The 12,383-nt window shown below is 42.0% G+C and overlaps 1 non-coding gene across 1 annotated transcript; it reads left to right on the top strand.

The window, feature by feature from the left end:
• Positions 1 to 12,024: 12,024 nt before the first annotated feature.
• On the top strand, positions 12,025 to 12,161 carry LOC136478851 (small nucleolar RNA Z247). Its single transcript, XR_010764523.1, has one exon. It is a non-coding gene; the product is annotated as a small nucleolar RNA Z247 (small nucleolar RNA).
• Positions 12,162 to 12,383: the final 222 nt, after the last annotated feature.

Raw genomic sequence — 12,383 nt, forward strand, 5'->3', positions numbered from 1 at the left:
TGACTCATATCAACCAATTACCTATATACACTCATGATCATATGTATATACACATGAAAACATGAAATACTAATAAATGTTGCATATGTTTCAATCAAATGTTTCAAGTGTAAATGCTTATATATGAATGCTTGATGATCATGCTCATGCTATGCAAGTCAAGTTATGCAAGGCTAACACCTAGGGTGTTACATCCCCTCCCCCTTATAAAAATCTCATCCCGAGATTTGCAAGACCTACCATTCTTGGAAAAAGGCGGGATAAACCTCTCGTAAATAATCCTCTCGTTCCCACGTAGCATCTTGTTCACTGTGATTGTTCCACACCACTTTATAGAACTTAATGATCTTACTCTGTGTTACTCTGTCCATCTCTTCTAATACTCGGATTGGCTCTTCTTCATAGGTCAAATCCGATTGAAGCTGTACGTTGGTGGGTGCAATAGCTTCTTCAGGTACACGAAGACATTTCTTCAACTGAGAAACATGGAAGACATCAAATATTGCACTCATCTCTGGTGGAAGTTGTAACTTATAAGCAACATTCCCCTTTCATTCCAGAATCTTGTATGGTCCTACATATCTAGGCGAAAGCTTCTTTTTCATTCTAAATCTCTTCCCCCTTTCATGGGTGATACCTTCAAGTATACATAGTCACCCACTTTGAAAGTCAGTGGTCTTCTTCTTTTGTCAGCATAACTCTTTTGTCTCGATTGAGCTGCTTTCATATGCTGTTGGATAACATGCACTTGCTCTTTAGCTTCATTGACAAAGTCAATACCAAAGTATCTCCTCTCACCGGGCTCAATCCAATTCAACGGAGTTCTACATTTTCTGCCGTACAAAGCTTCAAATAGAGCCATCTTGATACTTGCTTGATAACTGTTGTTGTAGGAGAACTCAGCTAAAGGTAACCACTTCTCCCATGAACCTTTGGAAGATATAACACAAGCTCTTAGCAAATCTTCCAAGATTTGGTTCACTCGCTCCTGTCTGTCCAGAAGTCTGTGGATGGTATGCCGAAATTCTGATTAGCTTAGTTCCCAAAGCCTGGTGTAAGTGTTCCTAGAAACTGAGCTATGAACTGTGGCCCTCGATCTGAGATGATAGTCCTGGGTACTCCATGTAGTCTCATGATCTGAGAAAAATACAGCTCAGCGTACTTCCCCACATGATACCTTGTGTTCACTGGTATAAAATGGGCTGACTTGGTGAGACGATCTACAATAACCCATATTGACTTGTGACCTTATGGTGTCATCGGAAGTCCTATGATAAAGTCCATACTAATTTCTTTCCCATTTCCAACCTGGAATAGGCAATGGCTGAAGTAATCCAGCAGATTTCATATGAACAGCTTTTACTCTGCTGCAGTTGTCGCACCTAGCGACATAGGCTGCGATCTCTTTCTTCATCTTAGTCCACCAAAACGGTTTTTCAAATCTTGGTACATCTTACTACTACCCGGATGGATAGACAATTTGGATGAATGAGCTTCATCTAAAATTTGATTTCTAAGCTCACGGTCTTTTGGTACCACGAGTCGGTCCTCAAATCATAGCACACCCTTTTCGTCCAATCTAAAATGCTTGGTTTCTTGCTCTTGCATTTTTCTCTTGATGTGACTTATACCTACATCTGTCTGCTGCAGCTCTATGATTTTGCTCTCAAGTGAACAACTGATCGTGATATTGTGCAGTACAACAGGATGTAACAAATTGAATCCATCTTTTAACAATGCTTCCACAGTGTTACAATGAGACTTTCGACTGAGTGCATCTGCTACCACATTAGCTTTTCCCGGATGGTAGTGCACTTCTAAATTGTAGTCCTTAATCAGCTCTAGCCATCTTCGCTGCCTCATGTTCAGCTCTAGTTGGGTAAAGATATACTTGAGACTTTTGTGGTCAGTATATATGACATACATTGCCCAATAAATAATGTCTCCATATCTTTAATGCATGAACAACTGCTGCAAGTTTTAAATCATGCGTGGGGTAGTTGACTTCATGTTTTCTCAACTACTGAGAAGCATATGCAATAACTCTTCCTTCTTGCATAAGCACACACCCCAAACCTATACCTGATGCATCACAAAATACATCAAAAGGCTTCTCAATGTCGGGCTGTGCTAAGACAGGCGCTGTAGTTAACAGAGTTCTGAGGGTGTGAAAAGCTGCTTCACATTCTGGGGTCCATTTGTACTTCTCATCTTTCTGAAGTAGTTTGGTCATGGGCTTAGCTATCTTTGAGAAATCTGGAATGAAATGACGATAATATCCTGTTAACCCTAGAAAACTCCAAACTTCATAAACCAAAGTTGGGGCCTTCCAATCCATGACCTCTTGTACTTTTGATGGGTCTACAGAGATTCCATCTCTTGATAAGATATGACCTAAGAAAGGTACTTTGCTCAACCAAAATTTACACTTGCTAAATTTCGCATATAGCTTGTGCTCCCTTAGTCTGGATAAAACAATCCTCAGATGCTCTTCATGATCTGACTCATTTTCTGAATAAATCAATATATCGTCGATAAACATGACCACGAACTTGTCGAGTTCAGGCATGAATACCGAGTTCATCAGGTACATAAAGTAGGCAGGAGCATTTGTTAGTCCGAAAGACATAACCAAATACTCATATAAGTCATACCTAGTAGAAAAAGCAGTTTTAGGTATGTCCTCTGGCCTGATCTTTATCTAATGATAGCCTGATCTCAAGTCAATTTTGGAGAATACCTTTGCCTTTGCCAACTGATCAAATAAGATGTCGATGCGGGGCAACGGGTATTTGTTCTTGATGGTTACCGCATTGAGTGGTCTGTAATCTACACACATTCTCAGTGACTTGTCCTTCTTTTTCACAAACAATGCTGGACATCCCCACAGAGATGAGCTAGGTTGGATAAGACCCTTGCTCAACAGATCCTGTAACTGAATCTTAAGTTCTGCTAACTCATTTGGTGGCATTCTGTATGGCCTTCTTGAGATAGGTGTCGTACCTAGCACTAACTCAATCTTAAATTCCACATCCCTATCAGGTGGTAAGCCGGGTAATTCCTCTGGAAATACATCCAGAAACTCACAAACCATGGGGATATCACAAAGGGTAGTGGTTCAGATAGCACAAGCTAAATGTTGGAGTTCAAAGTTGCAGGAGAGTGATACTAGAAAAGCATTCCCTCCCTTGAGTTCTCTCAACATAATAGTACGAGTGCTAGTATCAATGAGAACACCATGATCCTTCATCCAATTCATGCCTAAGATTACACTTATCGATAACCCGGGCAATATTATCAAATCTGTTGTATACTCCCTCCCTTGTATAGTGATGAGCACATTTTTGACTATCTTATTTGTAGAAATAGTAGCCCCTACTAAACTTATATTATAACCCCCTTTGCTTACTTCAATTATTTCTTGATCATGTCTAGATGCAAATGCTTGACTCATAAATGAATGAGAAGCTCCCGAATCAAATAAAACAATAGCGGGATGCTTGTTGACAAGAAACATACTAGCCATGACAACTTCTCTAGTGGGCACTTCCTCAACAGCTGTGTAATGCACGTATCCCGGACGTGCCCTTGTATTCGCCTGCCTCTGATTGTTCTAATTCTGGTTGCCATTCTTCTTTGGGTGGGGGCATTCCTTGGACCAATGCCCCACTTGGTTGCAGTTAAAACAGGGCTGATTACTCCTAAGTCTAGGGGAGCTTCCCTGACTACCATTTCCTTTTGGTAAGGCAATAGTAAATGCCTTACGGAATGCTTTCTAAGGCCTGCTGTTCTGAGCTTTAGGTGGTGGAGGCCTAAACTTGGGTGCAGGCGGGCAGAAATGTGGCCTAGCTATGATAGGAGCTCGGGACTGTGAAGATCCGGAGGCACCTGCCTCGAATGCCCTCTTGCGACCCTTAGTGGCCGCATGCATGTTATTGTGGTTTTCCTGGGTCAAAGCATCACTAATAAATTCATTGTAAGTGGTGCACTTAGAATTGGCCATGGTCTTCATTAGTTTGGTGCCTAGACCCCGCTTGAAGCTCTCTATCTTCTTCTCCTCGGTATCCATGAAACCTAGAGCATACCTAGACAGATTGTTGAATGCGTGTATATATTCTGTGAGGGTCTTTGTCCCTTAAGTGAGCCTCATAAATTCAGCCGCTTTCATGCGCATTAGGCCTGGGGGAATATGATGCCCCAAAAAGCTAACTTGAACTGCTCCCATGTTACTCATGCATTAGCAGGTAAAGAGGACAAGAAATGTGTCCACCAGATCCCTGCTAGTCCTTGCAACTGGTGAGAAGCATACTCAGCCTTCAGATGCTCGGTGACTCTTAGCAGACGAAACTTCTGCTCAATGGTGTTGAGCCACTCGTCAGCCTATAGTGGTTCCTCTACCACCTTGAAGATAGGAGGCTTTGTATCTAGAAATTCCTTGAATGTACTGTGCTGATTTAGCTCGGGCTCTTGTTGCTGTGGGTGGCCATGAGCGGTGTTCTGCACGATGAGGCGCAGAGCTTCCTCCATTGTCCTTTGGCTCCCCAAGAATTGGGCAAAGAACTCCTGAGCGGATGGTGGTGGCGGTGGTGGTGGTAAGTCATCACCATTGCCATCATGGCTGCTACTAGCTCCTACACGGGTGCACGTCATCTGCGAAGTTGCAACAATAAGCGATTATTGGTTGATGCCACAAGATTGCAGATGAATTTATAATCATGCCAAACTAGAATTACTGGAGACAATCTCAAATTTACAATAAAAATAGAGGAATAACAATTCATTCTCTCAACATGACACCACCAATTTGATCGCTTATCGGACTCATAACACGTTAATGTTCAAATCATGATCTCTGATAAATCAACTAAAATTTGCATTAGCGTTTAACCAAGCGTGTGATAGTCATGCAAATAACAATATTACATGATAGTTCAATTCACTAACACCAAATTCAAACTACAGGTCCATTACATAACCAACGATGATACATTAAGCACTTCTACTAAGTACTAAGTGATCTAATCCTCATCATGATCACTATCGAGGTCAGAGATAGGATCATCTCCTTCCTCAGGTTCCACCTCTTCCTCTTCCTCGTCATCATCTTCTTCCATATTTGGACCATCTTCTTCCCCATCCAAGATTGGGTTCAGCTGGTTGTTCAAATAGTGCACTTCATGTTGAAGGTTCATTACTTGAAGTTGAGCCTGTGCAAGCTGCTGACGTAAGCCCCTTTCAGCATGGTCCTAGGCGTTACTCATATCGCGGTGCCTATCTCGCTCTATCCTTATTATAGCGACACGGTTTTTGGTTACGTTGTTCCCAATTTGGTTATGTTGTTCCCAATTTGGTTACTCATATCGCGGTGCCTATCTTGGGAGTCCCTATCTCTGATCAATGCATTTTGGTTATGTTGTTCCCAATTTGTGGTGGATGGATCCACCCAAGAAAACATACTCGCTGCACTGCCAGTGAGTGCATCTCCATGTTGTTGGCAGATTTGCCTCAAAACCTCAAAGGCCACAACTTGGGCAGCCTCCCAAGGAGTCTTCCCTTCCGATTCTACCTTCCACTCCTGCTAGAAGGGCGGTTGTGTGCGGGCTGGTATAGTGAGCCACACCTCGTACCATGGCTGTCCTTCCAAGTACTCTTCAATCCAATGATAAAGGGGCGGTTCATGGTACCCCGCAAAGTGCAGAACTCTCCACAATAGGGTAGGTGTTTCGAAAACCATCAGGAAATTCTCACATCCAACTGGTGCTGCCATCTGTACCATCAACATGTACACTTGGTGAGACAAGGCCATAATGGATAAGAGTTACATAACTGAGTAAGAAATTTATAAGGGGAGGAACAATGTAATTATTTGAATGATAATTATCATGATGCATGCTTGTTCCGTACGTCCTCACAAACTTAGGAAAAATTTGTTTCTAACAGTAGACACGGTGGCATATATACGTTCTCTCATATATAGCGTAACTAGTCGAGCTACACATTTCGTTGTTAGTGTACCTACATAAGAATTTCATTTTAGCCCAAACCCATAATTAAATATGCAGAATGTAAATCTAAATACTTCCATATATGTGTACCCACATATATACTTTCGTATCAAGCTACCCGATAACAGTTTAAACCCCCAATTAAATACGTACCACATACACATGCAAGTGTGCATACGTAGTCGTACCAAAGCTAACTCTCCTCGACCGCACGCTCACATCTTGCGGTCATGCCACTCATCATCTTCCCTTGGCATAGAGGCATTTGATCCATATATTACCATTCAAGTGAATGGCATCCATACAATAGCACGCCGTATGGACGACAAAGTAAAAACCCCCATGTTAGTACTTAATAGCCACCTAATAGTCCTTAATTTGGGCATAAGGAAGTGATCACTGGCACACTTTAGATTTCAAATACCTATTTATATAGCTATTAGTTGCTAGAAAGGATTTTGGAAAACAAAAACTTTTGTTTTAAATACACATGTGACAATTAACATTGAATCTTGCTCTGATGCCAGCTGCCGTAGAACCGACCAATTTATAAGAGTACAAGTACAATGGCAGCCCGCAAGCGGTCGCACCAGTCATACTTGAACCCATATAAACCCGGTAGTCCATCGAGTACCACAACGGGTCTCGATAAACGATTTACAACAACCGAGATCGTACATGATTCAACATACAAGCCACATATTACATAAAGTTCACAGATACATTTTCATCATCAGAGTATGAAACCAAGTTATTACAAACCGAGTTTGATAGATAAAAGCGGAAGCAAATTAAGTTTGAAAGTAAAGTTTCCAACATAGTTTAGTACAGTGCCGAAATAGGATCACGATCCACAAAAGCATGTAGAAGGATTAATAAAGAAGCCTGCCCAAGGCTTACTCCTCATCCATAGCGGGATAGAAGCAACTCTTGCAATAACCATGATACATAGTGCTATCTACAATAATGGGAAATAAAACCCTGAGTACGAGAAGGTACTCAGCTAGACTTACCCGTCATAAACCAGAAATAAAATGACTCCAAGGATCATGCAAGGCTGTATAAGTGGAGATAGCTTGACAACATTTTGCATAAAAGTGATTAACTCAGTTATACAATTATGATCTTGTTATCAAGTTAATTATAACTATCCATCTCTAAATTAGCAGCTAACCTGTGCCAAACATGTGGTATATCATTTTAGAAGCATACAATAGTAACCATAGTCGGTATTGTAATTCCATATTCATTCGAACCATCATGTTCATAACACAGTTACTACGATGTTGGGGCTAGCCAAGTTTCTCACTATCTGGGAGAGACAGCGATTCAAATCGATTTCAACCAGCTGGGAATTTATTCCTAACACAAACCCAGGTAGACCAGATCATTAGTCGCCTTAGGTCACCTTTGGTACAACTCAGGTCCACATTTCGCGGGTTCGTACCGCGCCGCACAATCGGGGACACCAAATGCTAAGACGTTCAGGACTACCCTGCCCTTGGGCTCAGTTTGGCTCCCTACAAGGAGCACACAATAGAACAGGGCTCGGCCTGAGTTGAGCTACTCGGCTTCATGGTCGGAACGAGTTATCCAGCCAGCTAAGTGATAGGCATATGTTCAATCTTGTTAGAAGTGCCAACAACGGTATGGTCCTTAATCGGCATAGACGGAATCACATGAGTCAACCTACACATAGACTCCGTCCGGCCTCAATTTATATCACCCCATGGTTCTGTTCTACGATAGCAAATATAGCCAACCATGCTCCGGTATCCACCTATATCTCGCAGGTGACGGGAAATCACTCGACTTCTACCGGTCTAAGCATGGCTAAGCATATAATCGATCCTGGACCTACATAGGGTTACGGTGCATATATTTGGGTAAGGAATTTATATGCATCAAGTGGTTCCATTCAATTCTTATAATCTAATGCATCAATCATAAGGACTTAAGTAATCATTTGTAAAATACTGGGAGACTTAAAATGCTCCGGGGCTTGCCTTTTAGAAAAGAAGTGGAGCGGTGATCAGGGCACTCTAGAAGCTCTTCTGGGTTCTACTCCTCAGCCTTTGGGAGCTGCGGCTTGAGGATTCTCCTACTGGTCCCCTTCCTCTACTTCGTCGAACTCCAGAACATTATTTCTTCCTCCTATCCTAGATGCATGAATATGACATAAGGTATTGCGAATGCGTATATGTTGACAAGTATAGTTGCATGATCAGTGATGAATGCATTCTTGTAAGTATTCTTAACATCGTAGGTGCTGAAGTAATAACAAGTGTATCGTGTTTTACTGAGTATGTGCATATCTCTTCTTAATTACTCAATCAAACACTTCAGCAGTTCATGTACCACACTACAAAACAAGCAGCTACTTATTTTACTCATAACTAAAGTTCTACCTATTCAAATGTGGTGATCTTGGACTTTATGGAAAGCTTATACAATTGTCTACAGCTCTTATTTAATCACCAAAAGCTAATTCACAATTTATCTTAACCAAAACAGACAAGCCATCTAGTGCTGTCCAGAAATTTCCAGAGAGCAAGCAATTCGGAAATACTAACTTTGAATAGCCATAACTCCTAAACTCTTTGGCCTATTGCTCTGAAATTTAAATACAAGATACATAAAGAAGTTATCTACAACTTTGTTATTAACCATTTTTACAGCAAACACCTAGTTTTACCATGCAACATACCAAACTACCAAATCTGTCCGAAAACCCGCTCAATTCGAATTATAAAGCAATAATACTTCTACTTCATATAAGTATTCAAATTTTTACAACACAAAGTCTACCAACAGTGCAAGCATACCAAATACACTCAAGAGAACATAATGGTAAAGCCCAAACTATTTATTTAAATGCCTTTATTATTTTATTTAGATACTTAGGTTAAATAATAAACATATACTAAATGTGTATCATAAATTCTCAAAAATTCACAGTGCCTTACTAATGCTACCAAAAGACTACTGTAAAAGTTTCATGCCATTTAACCAAGTAGAACATTCTGCACAAAAATGACAAGGTAGAAAGGCCTATAATAGCAAAAATAGAAAACCCTAGTGAAAACCAATTCGAATTATAAAGTGTCAACCAAAAGACTACGGTGATGGGCGTGTCGGTGATGCTCCGGTGAGCTCGTGCGCGGTGCTGAGGCTTACCGAGTGCGGTCAGCGAGCACGGGCAGATGCGGTGAGGCTAGGGGAAGATGGTGGAGGGGTTGCGATGGTGAAGGAGCAGTGAGGGTGAGCTGGCGCCGGCAATGGCGACGGCGGCGAGCTGTGTTGCTGCTGCGAGTGCACGCAAAGGCGAAGGAGGAGGCCGAGAGTGGAATGAAGGCACTGGGACGGAGCGGGCAAACGCGGGGATGTTGAAGGCGCTCACTGGCTTGGCATGGCTCGACCGGGAAGAGCAACGGCGACGCATGGCCGTATTGCCTCCACGCGGCGGCCAGCGTCTGATGGTGGTCGGCTACTAAAGACTGAGCTGATCAGGCCATCAGAGCCCCGAGAAGCAGCCTGACGACGCGATTTGCAAGCGATCACATTTCTAATCCATAGCTCCTATGCGCAAACAATCTGAATAGACTTTGTAGACCTATGTACCAGCTTAATTACTCTTAAAGAATCAAGTGCTAATTCTCAATGGTTAGTGAGTTAAATCATCTCAAATGTGAGCTTGTTAGCACTGTCAGTTCTTAGGACTTAGAAAAAATTGCTAAGTGTTGAAAATGTTGATTTGCTGATTTTTGTGAGCCTAATTCAAGCATGTTATGAGCTATACCAGTCAATGACCCAAACATAAAAGTTGTTCCTCTTGCCAAACACTACAACTTTGCTTTAGTGACCGCCTCCATGCAAGGTCTCTAGCATATAGTTCAAACTTGGTCAAACATGTTACATTCAAATGATGGTATACCTTCAAACTAGGGCTTAGTGACCAAATTGCCCTTACCTATGAATACCAAAGTTGTTCCTAATGATACTCTAAACATGTTTTAGCTAATTGCAAGGTCACACAATCATTTCATGTATTGGTCACACATAGGGCTATCCAGGTCAACACATGTAACAGTACTTAAGTGCTTGATCATGAAAGGTGACATTCATGAACAATGTTCCATTTGCTAACCTAAGTGTTGCTAACATGTTTTTGTGACTCATATCAACCAATTACCTATATACACTCATGATCATATGTATATACACATGAAAACATGAAATACTAATAAATGTTGCATATGTTTCAATCAAATGTTTCAAGTGTAAATGCTTATATATGAATGCTTGATGATCATGCTTATGCTATGCAAGTTAAGTTATGCAAGGCTAACACCTAGGGTGTTACAACAATAGCGTAAGACATCGATCGCTAAAAGTGGATAATTAGCGATGTATCATTGGTCCGTAAAAAATTTCCACAAATTAAACAATTGGTCGGTATAAGTGCTTTTAGTAGCTATATATCTATCGGTACATATATAGTGAATACAGGTGTAGTGGCTCTTTTGTAGTCGCTGTAAAAAATGTGTGGTATAGTAAATACAGGTGGCAAGGCAATCCAAATGCAATAAGCATGAGACATGGTACAATTAGAGCACTTCTCAACCCTCTTGAGAAACAATTAGTGATGTACATTGCTCTTCTGATGAGTTCTATGCCCGCCTAGTAAACCATCCATCTTCGGTGAAAGACAGCGGGGAGGATAGTAATGAGTATCTAGGTTTTCTTATAAATACATTGTTCTAGAAGTTAGTAGGCTACATATAAAGTATTGGTTTATCTATTTACGTTTGACGGGCATATATACTTTGTCTAGAAGTTTGACAGGCCGTTAAAAATATACTCCCTCCGTTCTAAATTTAAGCTATTCTGGCTTTTCTAGGTATATAATTTTTATTATGCATCTAGATATACATTATGTCCAGGTACATCACTTGTACAGTGTATCTATAAAAGCCAGAACGATCTATAATTTAGAACGATGGAGGTAATTCCATGGCTTAATTCCAAGCAACCTATGACCAACCGTGCTCCACTTGATTTAGGACATCCCCAAACGGCCAAAACTCTTGCATCTTTTGTTGTTTGCTACGATCCAAAGAGAGAGAGAGAGCGCTGTTAAGAATAAGAATATCCAATAGGATCACATGACCGCAATATCTGGTTGATTGATTGTTGATTGATATCTCCTGAAGATCGGTTGTGTGCTTAGGCTTGGATTGCGGGTGAAGGCAAGTATCACGGCTTTGGTTAGATAGGATAGGTATCTCCTGATTGATATAATCTTGTGATATAATCTAGAGTTACCAAAGTAGTTAGCTTCTTCTTGTTGTACAAGTTGTACCGCCACGCTAGGGGCTCTTCCTAGCTATATTAACACGAAGCCATGAGCCTCAGAGGGCATCACGATCCAACCATTTTCACATGGTAATCAGAGCTAGGTTAGTCCACAATATTCTCTATGGCTTCCTCTTCCACGCTTCAACAATCGTTCTCTCTGATCAGTTGTCCCATCACCGAAAAGCTAGGCAAAGGGAATTTTCCCCTATGGAGCGCCCAGGTGCTATCTGCTCTTCGCGGTGTGTAGATAGCGCACTATCTCAAGCCCGACATTGTGGTGCCAGCAAAGCAGATCCCCAAGGCGGCCGACAAGCCGACTGAGCTCATCCCCAACCCTGAGTATGAAACTTGGGTTGTGAAGGACCAGCAGATCATTAACTATATGCTCTCCAATATCTCCAAGGAGATCCAGGTGCAATTCTCCAATTGCGCCACATCGGTCAAGATCTGGAAAGTGATCTCAGATATGACGACTTCCCAGTCTCGGGCCATATCATCAACATGCGCATGGCGTTGGCCACAGTGCAGAAGGGCTCATCTACAATCGACGACTACTTCAACAAGATGAAATCTAGCCACAGTGCAGAAGGGCTCGTCTACAATCGACGACTACTTCAACAAGATGAAATCTCTTGCTAACGACATGGTGGCTATCGGCAAATGTCTTGAAGATGAAGAGATCATCTCCTATGTACTAGCCGAACTTGACATGGATTTTAATCCGATTGCCTCGGTTGTCACGGCGCGCACGAAGTCGCTATCTTTGGGCGAGCTCTACACCCAGCTAGTGAGCTAGGAATAGCGGATGGATCTCCTACACGGTGGATCTAGTTCATCTGCTAACACGGCTACACATGGAGGCTGTGGCGGTTTCAACCACGGTGGTGGTGGCCGAGGACGTGGGCGTGGCCGCAACCGTGGCAACAACAACAATAGTGGGTGCCCCCGGCAGAACTACAACGACAATAAACCCATCTGTCAGCTCTGTGGCAAGGAGGGCCACACTGGACTCCGCTGCTT

Source organism: Miscanthus floridulus, chromosome 8 (assembly GCF_019320115.1).
Source record: "Miscanthus floridulus cultivar M001 chromosome 8, ASM1932011v1, whole genome shotgun sequence".
Taxonomy (NCBI): Eukaryota; Viridiplantae; Streptophyta; class Magnoliopsida; order Poales; family Poaceae; genus Miscanthus; species Miscanthus floridulus.